This window comes from Anas acuta, chromosome 4 (assembly GCF_963932015.1).
Source record: "Anas acuta chromosome 4, bAnaAcu1.1, whole genome shotgun sequence".
NCBI classification, from domain to species: Eukaryota; Metazoa; Chordata; class Aves; order Anseriformes; family Anatidae; genus Anas; species Anas acuta.
This window is the reverse complement of record NC_088982.1, coordinates 27,859,615-27,882,620: the sequence shown is the minus strand read 5'-3', so window position 1 is coordinate 27,882,620 and position 23,006 is coordinate 27,859,615. Positions and strand designations below refer to the sequence as shown.

The 23,006-nt window shown below is 42.8% G+C and overlaps 1 protein-coding gene and 1 long non-coding RNA gene across 7 annotated transcripts in view; both read left to right on the top strand.

Annotated features, from left to right (window-relative positions):
- Positions 1 to 6,964, top strand: part of LOC137855789 (uncharacterized) — a 28,649-nt gene extending 21,685 nt beyond the window's left edge. Inside the window, exons 4-5 of one of the 4 annotated variants that reach the window (XR_011095941.1) lie at positions 110 to 293; positions 3,206 to 6,964. This is a non-coding gene — a long non-coding RNA (uncharacterized lncRNA). Of the gene's footprint in view, positions 1 to 109; positions 1,911 to 3,205 lie in introns of those variants that run through there. The other 3 variants (XR_011095943.1, XR_011095940.1, XR_011095942.1) reach the window with 3 other exon arrangements.
- A 13,644-nt stretch (positions 6,965 to 20,608) lies between these two features.
- The window catches only part of LNX1 (ligand of numb-protein X 1), a 77,598-nt gene continuing 75,200 nt past the window's right edge, over positions 20,609 to 23,006 (top strand). For 2 of the 3 annotated variants that reach the window (XM_068680323.1, XM_068680324.1), the window contains exon 1: positions 20,609 to 20,819. The gene's annotated coding sequence lies outside the window, so the exon portion shown is untranslated. The remainder of the gene's footprint in view (positions 20,820 to 23,006) is intronic. The other variant, XM_068680326.1, reaches the window with a different exon arrangement.

Genomic DNA, 23,006 nt, shown 5'->3' with positions numbered 1-23,006 from the left:
CTGCTGTCACTTAGCACTTCCCAGAAGCCTGTTTTGGAAATCAGAAGTTGCAGGGTGCCTTCATCCCTTGACAGGACAATCTTTAATCACCACCTTCTGCCTCTCTCAGGGTGGCTTCACAGCTGGAGATAGCAGTTCCACAGAGAGAAGCACAAGCTGAAGACAAGCAAAGAACCTCTTCCCTGTGGAATATAACCCCAGCCTAAACCTGGACCTAACCTGCCCTCAGGACAGGTGGGGCTTGCAAACCCCGCATGCAAGACATTAGGGATTTCTGACTACTTTTTGTGACTGTAAGTTCTAATTCAGGCGGTAAGGCTTCAACCTGAGGTTTTGAGCATGTTACTCTGCCCACATAGCGCAATGAATATGCATGCTGTTGCATAGCATGGCTGAATCTTCCGGGGTGGAGGTGGATGGAGAAAGTGGACCTAGTGCTGAAAGAGCTGAAGAAGACATGGTTGCTCCTGCCTTGGCTGTTGGCTAGACTAGTTGGGTCAGCCACAACCTGGAGGACAATCAGTGGCCACCCTTGGCTGATAGTAAGATCAGTGGCTAAGCAGTGCTTATAGGACTGGTCAATGACTGAAAGTCAGATGCAGCCATAAAGGTCATTTATTAAGCCTCTGCTTTTATTCACTCACTTTTTATTTCAGCCAACATATTCCCTTCTAGCCAGCCTCTCCGACCCTGGAGAGCTCTCATCTGCTTTACTTCCACGTGGTGATAGGAGAGCTGCGTAAAACAATTGTAAAAACACCCACATTAACTGGCTCCTTGTCTAACCAAGCCCCATCTGTTGCAACCCCTAGTGATCGCACTGCTACCCTAGAGTCATTAAACCATTCCATATGGGAAGCCTTGCCATGTACATAACCTTGCCCACAACAAAGCCTAGTGAAGGAACTGTGATGTTAGGAAAAACAATACAAATCAAGACAACGGTTAACATATTGGGAGAACATGTAAGCAGCCTGCCAGTTGTAAATTGTAAATTCCAGTTGCCCACCGTGTGGTGGGGAGAGAGGAATGTGAGCAATGCCAGCACACATGCTCACATCCCAGACCATTTGCACCAACTGCTTTGACTCCTCTCGGTGCAATGGTGTTTGTATGTTACCTGCTGTTCTTTTTGTGCTGCAAGTTGGTTTTCACAATTCCAAATAATGTAAGTCTGTACATTTCTTATATAGCTTAACAAACCTACAAACCCAGGGTGCCTGCAGCCTCCTTTGCATGGCTTTGAAAATTGATTTCAAGTCTAGACTTCATATGGGTGATCTTTTTTCTTTTTTCTTTTTTTTTTTTCTTCTTTTTTAAGAGCACAGTCATTAGCTCCTTAAAGTGCTTTCTCTGTTTTGTTGTTGTTTCCCCACACGTACACACTGTCTGAACTCTGCGTCTTGGCTCCCTGAATAAAATCCCTCTTGCAAGAAAAGCTCTAACACACCCTACTACATTTCCCGTTATTACATATGGCTTTCTTTTATCCCATGTAGCATTTGAACTAACTTGGGCGGTGCAAAAAAAATAATTCAGGTAACTCTATCCAAGCTGGTTTAGGCTAACTTTTGCCATGGTAGGGTGAAAAAAAAAAAAAAAAAAAAAAAAAGTAATTACATTGAGATTTAGTGCTTGGTTAAGGGGCAGGATCTCACAGGAAATGCAGTAAGAAGGAAAAGTCATTTCACTTTCGAAAACCATAGCCAATGTTCCCTCCAAACCTCACTGGCTGCCATTTGCTTTCTGTTTTGCCAATGTTTTTATTAGTTACTTTGTAAAGGCGCCAAAGACACGAAAGAACCTGGATTTTTTATTTTATCTCTTTTTTATTCCAAGTGTGATTTAAGTCTCTCCTAGGTGTGATGGCTGTGTAAAGATTATTCTGTATGAAAAGCCAAGCAATGCCACCTCAAAGTCTGCTTTGGGATAGGGAAATCATAGCCTAGTAGCTCCCAGCTAAGGAAACAGATGTCAAAGCTATATCACCCTCATCAGAAAGGTTACACTTGGTCTCTCTGAGGGAGCATGGACAAGCAATCAAGCTGAAAGTAGCTGTTCTGGTGTAAATCTGTGTCATACCACCTTGCTGGCACCATGCTAAACACAGCCCATGTGCGGTTTCTGCAGATCTGGTTCCTAACACTGCTTGGCTGCCTTGAAAATGTGCTCGGAGTGGAGGTGCACAGCTTGTCTTCTGCTGGCCTCCTAGCATGTGTCTGCTTGGGATACAGCTGGTGGTCCTGTGAATGAAATGATGAGTAGACATCAGGTCCCTTTCTAGACTCATCCTATCTTTTCCTAATATCTCATCTCCTGTGTAGCCTACTACATCCAGGCAAACTGAAACAATTCTGCAACCAGCAAAGTGTGTAAACTTTCCTATTTTCATTAAAGGCTTAGAAAGTAACTAAAAGAAAATAATAATAAAACTGGAGAAATGTTCTGGGAAGCTGACATTTTCCATGTGCAGACTGAATACAAGACTTCCCCTTCAGTAACTGAAATGTGGTCAGACAGATTAGCTGTGACTCCTTCAGGCTCTCCACTGATGGCGTGAGCTGGGGGTTGGAGAGGAGGATGCCCTCTGCACCAGCTCAGGTGGCTATGGTGGATGTAGAATCTGCAGCTGCTTGCAGGATGCTTCCTTGTCCCAAAAATCTCTTCTGGATTTTCTCAATTTAGAGGCTTTTCAAGTTGCAGACACTTTAGGGCTTTTTTTTTCGGCAGAAAGCTGAAAGAAACATCATTTGCGGTCTTTCCGCTCTTAAGATTTTTTCCATGTTTTTCCAGATCTGGGCTGCTCTTGGCATTTTCTTTCTTGTTGTAACTGTCACACTTAAACTCCTTTTTTATCTTTGTTAATGACTACGTTTTTATGAGCCTGTGGGACATGTTCCATGAGCACTTTACTTTTCCTTCTGAACGTGTGGTAGCTTGGTTTCAACAGACTGTCTGTGGCAAGCCAAGATATTCTGAAGTGGATTTTTCCTGTGTTTCATGACAGCAGCGAACAGGCAAATCAAAAAGGCTGGGCCTGAAGCAAATTAGACACTTTTTAGAGGAAAAGATTCTCACTTAATTAACTTTATCCTCTGAAGCAAGGAAATGAGAGAGAAGTTTTGTCAATTGTATTATGCCTGGCAGACAAAGGAAATTCTGGTCCTTGCTGCAGTCCTTATTCTGTGTAGATTTACTTCTGCAGAAAGGAGAGGTCTGTCCATGTCCTATACCAACTGTGGAATGAGCAGCTCCTGTACAGCTGAAGATTTGGTTTGGGGTTTTCCCTCCAATACCTAAAAGAGATGTCTAGAACAATCTGAGGCATCGTTGACTTTGGGGCCAGTTGTATGACTGCAACTCCTGCCTGTGTATCTGCTACTACATGAATACAATCCACGAAACTGCAGAGCTGTCCCCATCTCTCCAGGAAGCAAGCAGCAGACTCTGGCTCTGCTTCAACCAAGATGAGATCAAAGTTCCACCAGCTGGATGAGAGGAAGGGTGACAGGATCGTTGCTGACCCTCTCTGTTCTTAGGGAAGCTTCTTCTCATCTCCTGTTGGAGTAACGCTGGCCAGTGGTCCTGTTTCAGCAGCTCCAGGACCTCATCCAGAGTGTGGGACCTCTTCCTCAGACCACAGCTGCAGGGAGGGAGGAAGCGTAGGTTGAGCAAGAGCTAGGGACAGTCATTGTTTAGTTAAACTGGGCTGCTACGCACACCACAACAGAACAGATCTTCCTGTAACCAGAGAGAGAAGGACAAACACGAACCCAAAATGATTATTGTAGCAATCACCACACAGGTAAAGAGTGCCTGGTAAGCTGTCATTCTGGTAGTCAGATCAGCCAAAACACAGCCTGTTACTGTCTTGAGCTAGCATTTGAGTTAGAAAACTGTTTAATTTTATATTCTTGTTTTTATTTTTTTGTTTGGAATCTCAAAGGGACTCTTAAACAGGATTTTGGCAATAGTGATGATAAAATGACAGAAATATTTAATCTCCACTCGAATTGCCTCTTTTTGACATTGAACTAGCACTCTGCGAAAAAGTGATTTATAAACAGTGGACAAAGGAAGATGAAATAAACACAGACAGAAAAAATAACACTACAAAGTGCAAAGTAGTTACAGGACCAAGTTTGCCCTTTAAAAATGAAAACCAAACCAACAAACAAAACCCCCCTTAAAAAAAAAAAAAAAAAGCAAGAATACTTTGTTGTGTTTTTAAGATGTGAGTCTCAATAGTTTCTGAAATGATGTTTCAATTATCTATGATTTATTTTCTGCTGTTACGCACTTTCCTTTTCCATGATTGTTGTGCTATATCCTCTAATTGCATTCTAATGATATTTTAGCCCGCGTTTTGAGCCTGCATCTCTGTTGCCACCTCCCACCCGTGGTGTGAAGGACAGTGCGAGGCCACGCAGCATGTTCTGGTTGGACACTGAGATCTTTTCTCAGTAAGTAATGCTGGCCTTGAGAAGGGTATTTGTGAAATGAAGTTTAAGAGAGCAGTTTTCATTCATAAGGCCATTACGTCTTTTAAAGAAGGCATTTACAGGCATTTTTCCCCTTGTTTCCTATCAACATTTTTTACATGAAGAAGCTAAATGGGTTTGCTGCCCACCACTCTCCTCTCAAAACCCTCATAAATGAGCAGGAACAGGCATTGTAGTTCCAGCTGGCCAGTAAATGGAGTGTGAAAAGAAGTTTTACCTTTCTATTTTAAAACAGAGCAGAGCTTTAAATTGCCATACACAGAAAGATTACAGGCATTAAGAGAGTAAAATAACATATATTCTGTGTAGCAGATGGCGGGAGATGAATATTTCAGTCTTTCACAGTTTTTGATCCATTTTCCTCAAGTGTTTCATATCGCTCCACTGAGATACCTTAATTGCTATAGGATACCCTCTCTCAGCAAAGATTTCCAAGAGTATTGCCAGTTTGCAATATAGGGAAAGACAATGCTTAAGCAAAGTGACAACAACGTCCTTATAACAAAACCCATCTTTTCATTTTATGACTTTTTGTAGAGGAATCTAATTATACATGAAATGAATAAAATTATGGTAAGGTGAGACAATTCTGAAATTATATAGTCTTGGACTTGAGAAATGCTACAGATTCATGTTGTGTGACCATGATTATCAACTGAAAATGCTTGCTGGTTCAAGTTACGTGGAGATAGTCCAAGCTGAGTGAGTGAAAAGACAAGGGAGGGTGTTGGGGAGTGGGAAATGAGAGTACCCACCTCTGTGTGTGTAAGGTCAGGAGCTTCTCCCTCCAATCCCTGCTGAAAAGCCACTGGTAGGCTTATAGTAATACCAGGGGCACAAAGAACCTCATTGTTGCATGTGTTTAATAAGATAAAGGAAAGAAAAAATAATAATTTAGGAGTGACCTAAATTTACGCCATGTTTCAGTGGAGCTCTCCTTTTTATTTTATTTTTTTTTTGTTCTTCTGTAAAATGTTCTTGAACTGCTGTAATATTCAGCCTTAATTTTCTCCACAGATACAGTAAAGAAACTCAGAAATACATAGGGTAAACTACTCCTTCTGCATATGAAAGATTGTCAGATTTCTGCAGTCACCTTTCCAACATCAGTGTTGAAACAGGTAGCTGCTGCTTCAGATGTGGCTAAATGAGGATAGGAGGAGATAATCTTGTTTTATGGAAACCCTCACAAGCTCCTGGAATATAAAAAAGAAAAAAAAAAAAAAGAAAAAAAAAAGAAAAAAAAAGGCCTCTTTAGGATGAGTAGTCCAGAGCTTTTCTGCTTGTACTGAGAAGAAAGCACTGTAAACATTTGATGTGCAGATCTCTCACTTGATGATTTTATGGAGGACAGTTCTGGCCAAGAGCCAAGCCAATTCTCATTGTGATCACTGCAAAGTGTTGGGCAGGCCCTAAATTAAAGTGGAACAAACTGGAATTTATTTTTCAGGAAAAAAAAAAAAAAAGAAAAGAAAAAAAGCAAACAAAGTAACCAAACAAACAATCAAAACCAGAAATGCCCACAAAAACTCAGCAATTCCATCACATCAGGTATCTATTTTCTCTCACTCCCGGAGAGAAACCTCTCTAATGCCACCAGGAATTCAATACACCCATAAGGCAACTACTTAGTCATGGTGCAAGAAGGACTTAGAGGAGAGAGGTACCGGGCATGCATGTGTGTGGCAGTAAAGGAAACTGAACAATCTGGAGCCTGCTGCTGTCAATAAAGCCCTGCAATTCAGACTCCTCTGTCCTTTTAGGGTTTTGCAGGCTGTAAAGGGAGCTGCTCACTAGCTCTCCATCTGGAGAGAGGATGCTGCTGTAGCAGCTTTTACTTGGAGGTTGCACGTTGCAAGGGGAGACAGAAGCCTGCAGCATGGAATGATCAGATACCCAAACTGAACCTGTAAAATATACAATTTCCTGAAACATAAAGCTAATTAAACAGAAACTTCTCAGCTGCTCTATGATTCTTCATTTCACATTGAAGTGTTACTAGTCATGATGTTTATCTTTCATATCTCTAACTTCCCTATAAATCTGGTGCCACTACAAATCACAGATTGGCATTATTTATCATAACGCAGGTTCAACAGTCCTCCTAACCCGGGTCATAATCAATTTTTCTAAAGTCTTTTTAAATATTAGGGATAAATTTGTCTTACTCACTCATTGCATCTTTGCCATCTTCCTCAATGTAAGTGTTCCTTTTATATTGCCTACACTTCTGGTTTCACAGGAGATTACATTTTCACAGGAGATTACATTTTCACAGGAGGTTAGGTTTCCACCACCCTCCCAGGTGTGCATTTTGCTTGATATGTACAAGAGCACAGCTTTTCAGTGCACAATGCTTAAACGTGTGCAAAAACAACTTTTGCTGTAAAACCAAGGCCACAATACTTAGCACAAGTGTGCCATTTCCTCCTTTCAGGCCATGATATGAACATGGTCTTTCATAGGATACAATTGGAAACCTTTGGGAGTTTCAATAGGAGAAATTTTCATGAAGTTACACGTACATTGCAGGTGGCACTGCGGTACCACAGGGAATTTACTCTTTCCATCTCCCTCAACTCTTCTAGTCCATGTGCAAAGGCCAGGCAAGGTTATTCCCTGGCATAACCCTGAACAGGAAGAAAGACACCGGATTAATGCATGTGCACATGCAGGACTCCATGGAGATGTGCCTGGTTAGTAATCATACTGCTGTCAGGAAGGAGCCTTCCAGAGGACAGGATGCACAGCCGTGCTCAAGCACACCACACACCAAGCCTGAGGACATCCCTGTGGCACTCAGCCCTAAGGCAGGCGTGCGAACAGCACCTGTCTTGCTTTCCATGCTATCATTTCGTTATGGAACCAGAACAAAGCATTGTTCATGAATGTGAGTGTTTTGGTTATTAGAGCACTTGTTTTGGCAGCCAGGAAGGCATCCACGTGCAGAACTAGGAGAGCTCGCTCCCGTTGTAGGCAGCACGTAAGGAGTACAAGGAGAAACGTGGTCACGAACTGCATGAGGGCGATGGAACAGAGACCATGGCCTCTAGCTGAGATGTCCCAGAATATCTGAGACATCTGTAGAGAGCTGGCAGAAGCCACGTAGGAGCTACAGGAGGTCTGTGTTGCAATGCAGGCCAGGCGTCTTGAGCACTCCAGTGTCTGAAAGGCCATGAGTTGCTCCCCTAAGCTGGGAGGCTATGGTGAAAATGTGATCCAGTCTCTGGCAATTTTTCTTTTTTCTTTTTTTTTTGGTAGATAATCAATATTTTTTTTAACAGGAACACAACTCAGCTTGAATTGGGTTTTATTTCAGCATTTTTGGTTGCCTTTCTGCCTTTTGTTGTGGACAGAAATGGCTCTGTGCAGTAGTTACTGAGTCATCGTCTGTGAGAGGACATTTGAGCTCACTTGGACTATTTTAAAGCCTCAGTAACAATGCAGATGTCGGAGACCAAGGCTTCCTGCAGCACGCTGCTGTGAACCTGGAATAAGGGGATTTGCCTAGCTGATTTGCAGCAGGATGGTGTCCCCAGCTAGTTTAAAGGCTGTGGCTCCCTTTGTCCCCTTAGGGATGGCCATTTGGTTTCTGTAGGGGAGGATGAATAGATAGATGGTCCTGGTTCTCCCTTAAATTCACAGAGAAGGGAGCAAGCAGGCAGCACCGATGGCCTCTTGGAGGCAGCTCACAAAACGTGGATGGCAGCTGCTACTTGCAGCCTCTCCTACTCACTGTCTCTCCTTCCCCTTCCTGCTCCTTTCCCTCATAAACATGACGAAAGGCGCTGCTCTGCCACAGCGGGAACATCTGGAGGCAGGACACTCCTGCAGAAATGGCACTGGAGGGGCCGGGGAAGGAAGGGGAGGGGACACTCGGTTTGACACTGTTTCTGTGTTGTTTTTCAGGGATTTGGGGGAAGAATGTTGTGTCTGATTTTGTGGATTGTCAAAATGAAGCCAGATGGCAGCGGATTAAGTGTAATACTGACTTGTTGTTCTTGGGTTCACGACTGTGCTTCCCCTGGAGCAAGAGAGCCCTCCCCACGCTGCAGCCCCAGCCCCATGCATCCCTGGCCACTACGTGCCCCTTCCCATGGGTTCCCAAATACCCTGCCCTGAAGGGGGGGAAGAGGGTAAGCTTTATTTTGGTGAGGGCTGCTAATTGGAAACTGCTTACCGAAGATTTTTCATGCCTAGGTTACTCACCAAGGGCCTGTTTGCCCTGCTCCCCATTCAACGAAACACGGGCATTTTGCAACTGGAGCAATCGGTTTGCTTGCTTAAGCGAAGCTGCTGGCTGAGCAACAGAGCCAGGGAAGCCTGGTTTCTTAGATTTGTGTCTGGTAGCTGGATTTCCTGGTGTTTAGAAAGGCGTGAGTTCAATGGAAGTGTTTCCCATGAGGCGTTCAAGTATTTCAAGCCCTTTGTTGATTCTCTGCTATCTAATAAGGGACGTATTTATGCCTCAACCTCCCTCTCCATGTGAGCACTTAATGGGGTCTCTTTTCTTTATTCTGATGGGAACATAATATCTTTGAAACTGTTATCCTTTGTCGAAGGTAGGGCACTGGAAAAAGCCACAGAGCTCTGAAGATGCAGCAGGGTGCAGAGAGGCAGGCACGGACAGAGAAAGGTGTGATCACCTTGACTTTGTGTCCCCAGGAAATCAGGTGAAGGATAAATTATTAATTAGAGAGAAGGTGTGTTTAAACTTATGATGCTGATTATCATCCAGTCTCTTAATTAGCAGTAGACAGGCTGACAAATTTCCTTTAAAAGGGCTGTTCTTCCCTACACCACCTCCCCTGGCACAAACACCTTCTTCTTTCCGAGGTAGCTTCTGTAGGTGCAGGCCAGTGAGTTTGCACCCAGCCTACGAAAATGACAGCAAAAAATGCTGTGCATTTCTCCTCTCAGACTGCATCATCCTTTCAAGCATAAGCTTAATACTTTCCATTTAACTTACTCCTCTGTGATCTTTCACTGCAATTTCAGATTAAAATAGTGAATTTTATTTTGTAAGGAGTCTGCACTTCTTCATGCAGACCAGCAAATGCCTGCTCCAAGTCTGCGATACAGTCCTTGAGTCTGGGAAGCATTCTGACAAAAACCTGACGCCTTGGTAATTGAGGAAAAAACAGAATCCAAGTCAGTTTTGCTGCTTTGTTGTGCTCTGTCCCATTCTTCCCTAGGATAATTTCTCAGCTGTTCAGAGGTTTGTTTGAAGCCATTATCTGTGCTCCATAAGCGTTCCGAGCTTTTTAGAGTGTTTTAACAAATCACTGTCCGCTATCTTCACAAAGAGTCACCCTCTCTGGGACGACTTTCATAAAGATGGGGGCAAACCCATCATTTTGAGTTGTTGTGCATTTTCTTGTGCAGAGAGGATCTCGTTCTGATGCTTAGCTTGCAGATTCTTGGATGTGCAGACCGGCTGCATAGCTTGCACAGCACAGTGAGCCCTGACAGTGGTTGACAAAAGAAACCTGGGGGGAGGAGGAGGCTGGAATTAGGACAGTGTTTGTTTTTATGGTGTATGTTGTTATAGTTTACAATATAGATAGCCGTAAGCCAGTCAAGATTTAATAAGTCATGACAATTTTATAGAGACTGGCTGTTACCAAGATGCTCAGAAAGACTTGGATCTCCTAATCTTCAGTTCAGTGACTTCAGAGATGATTTTTTTCCTGATTCTTGAGGAGATACCCTAGTGGTATAAAGGAAATTTTTCAAAGAACTGGAGTCCTCGTACTCAGCTTGTAACCTCTGCATTTCACCTTCTGCCTTGGTGGTCTAGCGGGGGCGGCCCAAACATCTATTCAAAGCGTACTTTCATGTCCCTCGCACTACGGTGCACAGTCTGGAAGGTATAAATTAGAAATGCTTGAGTATTCCACTAATGTGTTTAGCTTATTTTAAGCAGAAAAGTTACTAATGACATATTTTCTGTTAAGCAGGAGTAAGCTTGGATGTGCTTATGTTTTTGTTTATTCTCAGAAGTATTTTTCATTTATAGTGTGAGCTTCTCCCCCTCAAATTCTTCTCCTGTTTTTCTTTACTGTATCCTGTTGTAATATTCCCTCTGGAAGGTCTTTTATAGAGTATTTTTTTACAGATTCTAAAAACTTCCTTCCTGGCATTTGCATTCTCTCTTCAGATGTCAAAATCAAAGATAATGGCCCATTGCTGGTGTTTTGGGAAGGGAGGGGCATGCAGGGGAGTTCGCAGTCCCCACACACTCAGCCAGTCGATGCACTTCACGCGTGATGTGAGGGACTCAGTGTGTCCCAACAGTAGTGCACTGTTAGCCAGGACAAGGAGGAGACATTGAAATTCAAGGCAAGCATTTTGAAAATCGTCAGTATTTTCTGACCCGTTTCCCCCCGCACAAAGCTGACAGATCTCCCAAGGAACTTTGTGAAGATGGTACAAATCTCAGCACGAATGGCGATTTTGTCTGCCAGGCATGAATATAGACTTGTTCTGTCGGCAGCAGGGATACGTGTCAGCGATGCTCTGAACAACTGCTTCAGCCTGAAGCCTTTGATGGATAATAGCAACCCCATTCATATACATTTTGCAAAGTATCTCCTAAAGCATAAGCTCCTAGCACCTGGCAAAGCAGCAAGAGGGAAGGTTGGTGACATTAAGCACCAGTATACCCACGCTTAACCCTGGAGATTTGGGTCCAACTCCTGCAGTCGTGTCATAAAAAAACAGTTTGGTGCCTTCAGTAGCCCACATCTGGAATGTTTTGGTCTGTATGTATGTGGTCTGTAGAGGCTTGAAACTACAACAGGAAAATGTTATTATGTCAGTGTTATCAGCCGAGATTCAAGTAGCTAAGTGTTAGTAGAAGTGCTTTCAAAACAAGCTTCTGCATTGTAGTCCTGGATCGGACTCTTTTTTTTACCATTTTGGCAGTTAAAGATATTCAGTACAGATTCTCCAGGTATAACTATGCTGGAAAAAGCACACGTAATATTTGCCAAAGACATTACCGGGCACTGAAAGCTAAGGTTAAGGTTTTGCAGTGTCAGATGAGCCTGATCTTCTGCAGTTTGCTGAAGAGCTTTCTGTGTCTTTACTGTAGGCTGTGATACGCAGAAAGGGGAAGTGCACTGTGACATTGAACTGGTCATACAAGGTCTGTAAGTCAGCTAAATGCACGTTTGTAAATTCTTTTGAACATTTTTGATGGATATGTCACTTCTAAGGCATTTCATGGTACAATGCTTAAAAAATAAATGTTTTCTAAAGGAGTTCTTATTTTAAATGATACTTAACCATTCACATTGTGGACTGAAAAAACAAACAAACAAACAAACAAAAAACAACAAAACAAAACAAAACAAAACAATAATTGTAATAATAAATCTTTCCATTAGAAACTGATCAAATTCCATTGAGCTTTTTGTTGAATTTTATACGTGCATACTGATTATAAATATTATATACTATACATTTATATATCCATTTATTATGGCTTTTGAAAACATGTAAGATCTGAGTTCTTCAGTGTGGAAAACATATATTCAAACAAACTGATCCATGAGCACCAAAGCTAAAGAGTTCTGTTTTGCTGTAGATTCAAGAGTGCCGTGATCTCCAAAGGAAGATTTTCTTGCTGTTTGGACATACAACTTCTTTTCTATGTCTGTAATGGGGGCTCAGCATTTTAGTAACATCCTGTGTAAGAGTTTTCTCCCATTGAAAATGCTATCCATCTTTCATCTCCACCTGCTTGCCTGCTTTCACCAAACTTGTTTCAATGCTGTTGAAAGCCCTTCTCATCTGTCAGAAGTGGTTGAAATCATCCCCTGAATTCAGAAGTCATTGTGGGTTCTGGGAGGCTGACAGACACACAGTTACAAGAGCTGCTGGAAACTTAAAATATGCTTTCTGTGCTGCAGAGTGAGGGCAGAAGTCCATGAACGGCTAGGGCTTGTGCTGTGTGGGGGAGGTCAGTAAACCAGCTCCTCTTCCATCCTCAGTTTATAAACCTTTGGGTTTGCAAATAGATCGCTTTAGGGTAAAGCAGCACTTATTCATTTTACCTTTGGATTACATCTCTGAGCTATATCTCTTCCCTCATCACCATCTCCCAGTTTGCCATGGGCATTGCTAAGGAAGCCCTCTGCATGTATGTATTACACATTATACACTCCATCTGTCCACATGTAAATATTTCTGTGTCTCCTTACAACTTCTGCTTCTGATCCAACCTATACTTTGCACATTGCACTCTCCTGTGGATAAATGAATTACCAATTTAAGCAATTTGCATGGAAATAGAATTATGCTGAGATTGGTTCATTCATTCAGTAAAACAAAGGTTATTTGCAAGATGTGTGCTAGCCTTTGCTAAGCTTGCTGGGTCAGCAGCCCTCCAAGCAATAGCATGTTCAGACAGAAGGGGCTGGGCTGCTCAACAACTGGTGCGTTGAAAACATCTCACCTTCTTCACAGTGACCCCTTCCTGCCTGCTCTGCTCCCCCAGCTGATGTCTTTTGTTGGTGGTTTTGTGTGGGTATACTGGAACTTACGGTCAGTATGACCAAAGGAATGCTTGTGTGGCTGAAAGCCCATCATTTTTAGAGTTAGGGCAATTAGTCTAATAAAAGAGACAACTTTTCCACAAAGGGAGAAGATCCCTTACCTTTCTAAATCAGAGGGTTCATTACATCCTGACTCAAATTGATGTATTTTAAAGTTGCTATGGTGTACATGGAAAGTAAGTGTGGAAAAAGGGCCCTGTTTTCATTTAGCTAAATTGCAGAGGTTTTAAACACTTTAGTTACAATCCAGTGTTCAGAGAAGTCAGTGTGGGCTGAGGGAAACCTGCTTCCCCAAAGGGTTTTTTCCCTCGTTCCCTTACAAAAAGGCAGGGAGCAGCGTGGTGACCAGGCACAGCTGAGATGGCCGTGGGCACTCATGCAGCCCCGTTTGCTCCCAGAAACACTCTGCAGAACTTCATCGTCTGTGCTGTGTGAGAAAAGCAGCTGTCAGCCGTGCACAGATGTTAATGCATTTCTTCCCCCTGCGCTAAACACATCTGTGCCTCTTCAGAGAGTTTCCATCTCTGGTAAAGGCCAGAGCTGAGTCCTGTGACTGCAAGGTATTGCAAGAGTCTGTAGACCACAACTCCTTGATAATTCGTGCCTGCGTGCCGTAAGTGGAGTCCTTGCCCGGGAATTTAAAATTGCATTTGCTGAATTATGTTGCAAAGCCACCTGCAAAAACAGAACTACCCAACACAGAGAGAAGGATGCTGAATGCCATTATTTAAATAGCAGTGCAGATAAAGTGTCCCAGCCTGTGTCAGCATCCCACGGGTCAACACAAAATATCTCTGTTGGTTTTGGACCGACTACTTGCCATGGAGCAAAAACGTGCGCTGGCTTGTAACTTGTTCAGTACTAAATGAGGGAGAGATTGAATAGGTGTGGCAGAGGACAAAAATCTTGACTACTAGGAACTGCCACAGCTGTATTTAAAGTAACAACACGCAGAAGGGGGCTAAGAAAGTAAATGTGGTTTGAATTCACCATGTCAGGAACAAATTAAATCAGTGTGGTAAAGGATCCAAAGAGAAATGCATTTGGAATTGCTTATATGCTGAAGCTGAGAGTCTGGGTAATAAGTAAGAGGAACTGGAATTTCTCAATAATCAAGATAAATTCAACATAATTGTCTCATCAGGTTTCAGAACCAGAGGGGCCAGAATGTGAGAATATTGAATAAGCTGTTTAAGAAGGCTAAGGGAGATAAAAGAAACAGTGTGAAATGAATGGCTTTTTGTATGACCCAGTGGCTTATATCTGCCAGACTTAGAATCAGGAAGTGCAGGATCTTAAAAATACAGTGCAATATGCTGATTATCACAGCCCAGGAGCAAGTCAGGGTGGGAAGCTGTGATATTATAAGTCACTGAACTGAACCTGAAGACAGGATTAGCTACTACCACTTGTAGGAAAGAAAACTGTGCAATTATGGGGAACTTTATTTTGGAGATTTGACGAAGATTTCATTTGTCTGTCTGTAAAACATCACTAGAATAGCATTAAATACCAGATGATTATTCTATAAAAAAAATGGTATCAAACCTGGCATGGAAGAATTCAACTTTTGGACAGCCTGATGATAGACATTGTTAAGAGAACATACGTGACAAAATAAGATGAAGTAGAAATGTGTTTACATATGTACAAATGTGTTTAAATAGGTAAATGTTCATTTATGCATATTTGTACATGTGGGTGTATACGTATCTGTACACATCTATAGATGTATATATGGGTATGAATACATACAGTACTTAAATAAAATGTGTGGCTATATATTGGAAAAAGAGCTAGAAAAGGGAAGATGGAAATCAGTTGATATTTGTGTGTTATTAGGTATGAAAGTTACTAGCAAAGACTAGAAGAAAATCTGTTCTTGGCAAGTAAAAGCTGTTCTGAAAGAGTAATGTTACATACGGAAAAAAAACGTAGCAGTGATGTAGGCCCAGCAAGGGTTGAAGGTGTTAAAACCGTTCTTAAGAAATGCTTGGATGGCTGAAAGTTCATTACAGATTTCTCGTTTATGTTTGGAAAGAAACAAGATGATGTACATGTATCATGTGAGGATGATTAATTATTTTCCAGCCCATCAGCAATTAAGAGAATGTCAGATAAATCTACTTTGGGATAACAGCTTTGAACCAGCAGACCTTGTATAACCTGCAGATATGCAGTCAAAAATAAAAATAAAAATAAAAATAATAATAAAAAAATAAAAAAGGAAAAGGAAAATAAAAAAATTGCCTGAGGAATTCTCTGACCCACTGACATTAATTTTTAATAAATTTGGGAGTGTTTGAGAAATCTGCTAAAACTGAAAACATGCTCATGTTTTGCCGATGTTCTCATGGAATAAACAGGATAATTCTGATAATAGCAGGGCGGTTAGCCTAGCTGCACTTCCAGGAAAGTAATAGACAAGCTGATATGGGAATTTAAGTAATAAAGAACAGGAATATTATTAGTGGCAGCCAATGATGTTTTTATTGGATACAGGTCTTGTCAGGTAAACTTGGCTTGCTTTTTTTTTTTAATGTAAAGTTACCTGTTTTGTTAGTAAAGTAACTGTATAAGCACAATTGAGCTTGAAAGTTGCTCAGCTTGACATGTCTGAATATTTTGCTCCAAAATGAACCATTTGGCATCCTTGCATAAGCTTATGTCAAGCAGCTGAGAACTGCTGTATCAAAAGCAAAAATATATGGGGACGTTAGAGCAAGTATAATGCATGTACTGGTACCAGATGCAGACACTGGGTGGGAAGAGACCTTTCAGACAGCTAGGAAGTGTGATTGATGTGTGATTGACATGTGATTGACCTGTGATTGAAGATGACAACCTGAAGCTGTGTCATCAAATTAGCAATAAATTATCCGTGTGTTTTTACAAGCACAAAGGTTTAATTCTCAGAACAAACTACCAAAGATATTAGCAGTCTCCCCATTTTTAGGTCTTCAAACCAGGATGGCACACTCTTCTAGAAACTCCGGATGGGGCTAAATTCGGGGCAGTGGGGTCCATACATGGTGCAGAGCAGGGGACAGGCAGTCTGTGACATGTAAGAAGGTGGGCAAGATAACCTCCTTCTCTGTCCTACTCAAACTCTAGGAACAGCTCCTACAATATAAACTTGTCTGTGAGAGTCAATGCAAGGATGGACTGTGCATACTACATACCTGAACGTGGGCTTTTAGTACAGATGCTTTATCTTAAATGATTCCTTTTATTGTCTGTAACAAAGTATGGGAGAACAGATGAGATGTAATTTTGTGCCAGAGACTTCGTTCCTAATTCCATGTGAGCAAGTCACTTCTGTGCCCCAGTTTGCCCCCAATATAGAAAGTGAACCTGTCGCTTCCCTCTGTCCCTCCCTCCATGTCTGGAGGTGGAGAAACCTCTAGAAGGTACTCTAGGTACCTCTAGAAGGTACCTAGAAGGTACCTAGAGGTTTCTAGAAGAAACCTCTAGAAGGTACTCTGTTCTGAAAAAAAGCACGGGTAATCTGAAAACTGGGGGCTGATGCTTCTAATGCATCAGAGTACTTCCATCTCACAGAAGGCATTCACACTACCTAGGTCAGCAGTCCACCCGTGCTGTGAACTTTGACAAGATAAATGTAATTGTCCTGGATTGGTTATGCAACGAGCTTGCTTTGCAATTTAACTAATGAATGTGCTGAGAGACCGGATTAATCTTTTAACTTCAACAATTTCTCCCAGGGGAGAACATACAGAGCCTGGCTCTGTAATAGTATCCCCTCACAGCAGCCAGAGTGATTTTGCCACTTGAACATTTGTGTTGCTTATGTATGTACAGCTCGTGTTTTCACAGATTTTTTGAAGGAGGTGGAAGGACCGGGGGCTTCACTTGAGATCACACAGCTGGGTCTGCAGGCTTTCGCAGGCTTTCGCAATCAAGGCCCATGCTGATGGATGCTATGTGAGCTCTTTGACGGGATTATTTTAACTGTAGGTATGGCTGGGCTTTGTCCAGTTGTGCCATGCTCAGTTCTGTGCTCTCTCAGCCTAGGACAGCTGTTCATTTCAGAACAGTAGTTCTAAGTCTGATGCTATTACTGGTTCACTAATTGAGGACAAAAGATAACTTTAATCCTATGGGTCCAATTACTTCCTTATGTTAATGTTCTCCTTCCCAGGAGACTTCTTGAAAATCTAAAGGTGCAGGTTACAGAAGAGGCAGTGTATTTCTATGACAAGTGAACCATGACTTCCCAGAGTAACATACAATGTGTAAGATCCTTGCCATCTGTGATTTGCACCACGTAGGTCAACTTTGGAAGTCAACATCCAATTTAAACTGTCACACTGTAGAGGACTGCTAGCTTAACATCAGTGATTAATGACCGCAGAGTCCATAGTCTCATTTCCAAGCAGACCGTCAATGGCACTCAGTAATCCCAAGAGAGTCCATAGTACAAGCACTTGGCAATCTTTCCCTTCATGTTTTGTGATCCAATTCACAATGCTGACTTTCCACAAAGAGGAAATGAGGACAGGCCTGGACACGGAAACACTGGCCTTCATTCTGGAGTCATTTCTAAACCTGATGTTTTGCTCCTGCAGTTGGTTCCTATCCTCTGGAATGCCTCCACACACCAAGGCATAGATCTGGTACAATCCCATGTAAGCTGACTGGATCAGATGCCACTATATGTGCCCATGCCAGATGTGGATGTGACCTGCCATCACGTACTGTAGCGAGGCCAGCTTCAGCCCAAGGGACCCCATTTCCTCTTGACTAGTGTGTCCCTACCCCCCCTAAACTCCTGATGCCCTGTTGCATGACATCCTCCTGGTCCCCATGCCACCATCCATCCATGGAGGTCATGTTTTGCCATTGTGGGGACACCACAGAGATGCTCAATGGCACTGGGGATTCCTTGTGCACTTAAGAAAACTCAGTCACAGCTCAGCTTTGTGCCAGATCTGTAGGATCAGGGATGTAAGGCACACTGGAGACTGGCCTTGTGTCTCCTATTTGCAAGCTATCCACTGGCTGGCTCAGAGCAGGGGCTGGAAGAGGGGTCAGCAGCATCTGCCATCTGCTCCAACATCATGGAGCTTCAGAAGTTGGTGTCCGTGGAAGGCAGCACGTGTGAAGGAAACAGGGGGTCTTTTCAGAGCCTGACACAGAAGGTATCCATTACAATATTATCATCTAACATTTGATTATGACAATTTTCCAATGCACACTTGCACAACACGTACTGCAGTGTACGCTGAAATCACTCAGCTGAAGTAAATAAATGAGTAAGCCTAATACAATAGAGTTTATGGCATGTTGTTCTCCTGGAAATAATTTCAGCAGCAGTGAAGTACGGAATATCTGCAACTGGAAAGGCCTGTCCCTACACCCGTTTTTGCATGGGTTAAGACAAGCTGCTCAGATTTGTTTTAAAATCCAACAAAGTAAAATGTTTGCCTCTTTTTCATCTGCAGTATGTGAAGCCATACCAGGGAACTAGAACTTTACAAAGCTGGCCAGATCTGTGAGACACTGCTGTTATTTTGATGCAAAGGAATGAATCATTTTAGGAAATACTCCCAATTTTTTATGTTGTTGATGAAGAAGCTGTAACAGAGCATTTAGCCAGCCAGGAAAGGAGAGAATCACTACATTATGTAGTAAAACACCTGTAGCTGAGAGGAGATCCTCCCCAGAGGTTGAAAGACATATTCAGCAGAGGACCTTAAATCCAAAGGTGCAGCTCACTAGTGCTTTGGTTCAGAGCCAACTCATACATCACCTTCTGGGGAAACAACTTCCCTGGTATGTGGAAGGAAACATTAATGCCATCTTCTAGAGGAATGACTTTGGAGAGGAATGGGTGCCCAAAAGGGCTGTTTGGGGAAGCAGGGGAGAACCTTTCTTTAAAACAGAAGCTTAGAGAGTATGGGAAGGAAAATAGGAGAGCATGTTGAGGGATGGGAAAGACCATTTAAGCAATCCAACAACGCTGGCATGAGAACAAATGAGTTTGAACTGGCCCTTGGTCTGGAAACTTAGCAAAGCCTCGCAGCAGTGGGAGGGGGCGAAAATTTGGCTGGTTTCTAAAATGGAAATGAAGTCTGAAACTGAGAGTGTCTGATGTGGTCAACCTGTGACAGCGGGGCGCTGGGCCTTCTGATCAAGGCGATCAGCCTAGAAGAGACCTCCCACATGAAGGAGGATTTAAACACATGCCTTGCTCTGTGGGGATGGATTTGCTAATGTCTAAGCTTCTGTAGCTTCAGGATATTTTTTAACAGTACGTTGCATGTGCATAGTTCAATCTTGCAGATGGCTGAGGCGTGGGGCTTGGGTACCTGGCCTTGTGACTGCTGTGGACATCTGGCCCCGTGTGGGCTGTGTTACTTCGAGTTGTACCCGTCACAGGGCAGGAGCAGCAGCACTTCTACACAGTGCCCCAGCTCCAGCTTGGTGCTGCTGCCCAAACCTGGACTGGGCACCACTGGGCTGGCTCTGCAGGGACCCATCTCGTATCTCCTCGAGCAGCCTCATGCAGAGGTGCTGTGCTGAGCAGGAAAGGCAAATGCAACTGCAAGCAAGCATCCATCAGGCTAAGAGCATGACTGTCATGCTCACTGGTAGGACTTGACAGTTCCCTTGATGATTTCTTAAAATAAATATTTAACAAGGGATTTTATAATCACAAGTAGCAAGCATGCTTTTACAATGTTTGAAGGGAAACAAACTTGCATAGAATGAATTGGAGGCCAAGACCCAGTAGCCATAGATGTTTATACAGGAGGCTAGGGATTTCCTTTTGTCTTTTCAGCATGCACTGTGGTTGCCTCCTTCAAGTCCATCTCCAAAGCTGCCTTGCTTCCTGAGTAACAATTCCTTTCTTAGAGGAAAATGCTTATGACAGCTGAAGTCATTGCATTTATCAGTGATTCATGTAGCTGGGAGATCAGGGCTTCTTTTCATCCACTGGAAATATTTAATGAACAAAAGAGCATTTTTGATCCCACTACCATCATAATTAACGTTCATACTCAGCTGCTCATTACCAGGTATCTGTACAACATCTTACCCCTTCCTTGGGTAGTTTTTCCCTTGAAAATCACTGAGTGTTTAAAGTAGTCTTTTTTTTTTCCCCCAATGTTCAGAAACTTAGCAGACCTTGTATTTCCAGCAGCTGAACCCTAGTTTACAAACTGCTCTCACATGGTTCACTGCTTCACCACTGACTCCAGGTGTGCAGGAGCAAGGTGAAGATCCAGCTTGCAAAGCGTGAGGGTGGGCTCTGGGTTAGAGCTTCCTGCTCCAAGGGAAAAGCCAAAATGAATCTTTTGTCTTGAAGCAACTTTTAAGACATATCACTGGGCTCTATTAAATGTGAACCAAATTGATTGTATGGCTGAAAAGAAGAAAAGAAACACGAGGCAAAGACAAACTGAAAATGGACTTTGGTATATGCCGGAAAGAAAAGCAAAAGCTTCAAATTACATTGTTGTCTGAGCAGCCTGCACATGCTTATCTTGCCTCCAGGAGAAATAATTGGGAGGGTGTGGTTCGCTAAACCTTGAATTGCTCAGGTTTATGCAATTCAGCTTTTCTTTTTGCCTCCTGTGATGCCACAGGCTTCCCCGTGAGACACGGCCGGCCGCCGCTCTCCTCCTGCAGGGAGCAGGCTGAGCAGGATGCGGCACCGCTGCCCTGCCATCCCTGCCACATCGCGGTGACCCAGCACCAGCGGGACTCTGCCAGCAGCCCAGCCAGACCCGTGAGTTCAAAGACTTGCATTGCTTTCTGTGCTGTTCTCATTTTCAGCCTATCCGTTGCTCCAAGGGAGCAAATGTGCAAGGGAATACTCAGGCAAACCAAGCAGCACGCTTTGGGGAGTGGGCTGTGGGTCTGCTTCTCAGCCTGCATACTGGGAAGTGCCACGCAGCAAGGCAGAGACACGTTTTATTGCCTCTGCCATCAGTGATTCACTGTCCCCATAATGTAATGCAGGGATGAAATTAACTTGCCTGTAGGTTGCTGCATTTCTTGGTAGCTGGCGTTAGGATGCTGCTTACTGGTGCACCAGTATACAAGATGGCCATGCTTCATTTATTGCCTCTGTTTTAGCTAGATGTGTTTGGTTTTCTGTCTTCCTTTTGCTAAGAAGCTGTGTCTTCAGTAAAGTGTGTTAAAATCTAAATGATTACCCATGGAGAGGTGCTCTTTGCATTGCAGAAGTTTTACCTCAGTGTTTTATTCAGCCTCTGGAAAACCATTTCTCCCTCAGGTTAAACACCAAGAAGTCTAGTTGGAGCCATGGGAGGTAAACCAAGGCTAAATTTAGCTTAGTATCTTTAGCTCAAGTTCTCCTCCACTTATCTAAACTTATAATCACTTCTTAGCTCAAGTTGTCTTGTAATTCAGTACTGATATATGCAATGGTTGGAAAACTGTGTATACATGTATGTATGAATATACATAATTTCTGACAAGTTTCATTTCTATGGATGAACCTGATCATTTCTATGAAGGAAGACATGATAAATGTACAGACGTGCCAACAGAGAGTCCAGGGCTGCCAGAGGATACATGGACATCCTCACACCCTGAAGAATATACTTGAAGTAATTGGTAGACTAGTCTGAGTGCATAAATTAGTAGGACTCATTCTAATGTTTAGAGCTAAGCACATTTTGGGGTGTTTTTAATGAATAGGGATGGGCTGCCTACATCAAGCTCTTGGGTGCTTTGATGTTTACTAAGGAAAATGAAATATCACGAAAGTTAGACTTTATGATGCTGTTATGACAGGCAAAATAGACTGGTAATTCATGCTTTCCCCAAATGCCCAACACTAGGAAAGTGTTCCTCCACCCGGAGGAAAGGCAGAAATACTGGGTGACTGTACTGGGAACCACACGATGCAGCTGTTTTCCCCCAGTCTCCTATAGAAATAGAGCAGAGCAAAAAATCCCTGTTCATCCCGCCCTCCAAGGGCTTTTTGTTTGCTCATTCAGGTTCAAGCAGAACACATCAAGGCAGCTCTACCACTTTATCAAAGCAGCACTGCCTACTACCTTCTGTTGTTAGAAAAACAAAGGGCTTTTCTTTTTTCTTTTTTTCTTTTTTTTTTTTAACTGACACAGATTTATTAAAAAAAAAAAAAAAAAAAAAAAAAAGGCTAGGATTCACCATCAGACATCTGGAAAAATTGTTGCCTTGCAAGAAGTGGTATCCTCAGTACTCCACCAATCCACTTTCCTGAGACTGAAAACTCCTCTTAAGAAAGCAATCTGTTCCTAATTTACTATTTTATACCCTTCCACCCCAAACCTCAGAGGCCATGTATATTTTCCAAAAATATAAATTGAATCAATCTGGAGAAACTTGTCTCTTTATTATCTCTTTCTTGCCACCTGAAAATAGTCTTCCTCCTGCTGCTAATGTCTTTTATTTGTCTGTGGTCCTGTACAAATGTCCTCCCCACCTCTCACGAGTTGTTTTCTGGAAGGATGTTCCAAGCCCATGTGTTTGAGCGTTAGCTGCATCAGGCCTTCATTGTAGCACAGACTTGGAAAGAGGAATGTCCCTGGCTCCGGGTTGTGATTGTCTATCAGAACTGAATTGTCTTCTGGAAGAGCTTTGAAGGGGCTGGCACCTTCCCCCAGCAAAACTTTTCTTTAGCAAAATGCAAATAAATCTTGCGCACAGGATGAGATGACAGATTAGCCTCATTTTGCTGCAAACCAGGAAATCAGGCAACATTATTTCCAGCAGGAAGGTAAATTACTGAAGGCTTTCCAGATGTGAAGAGTCTACTCCGAGCTGGCTGCTGGAGGGCTGCTGCCAGGTATTTCTGGAGCTGTTGCTCCTGCCTCTTCAGCTTGGCCTGCAGGGGCAGGCTGAGGGCTGCAGCTGATTTTGATGGACTGCTTCTTGTGGCCAAAGCTTTTGGGGGATTTAA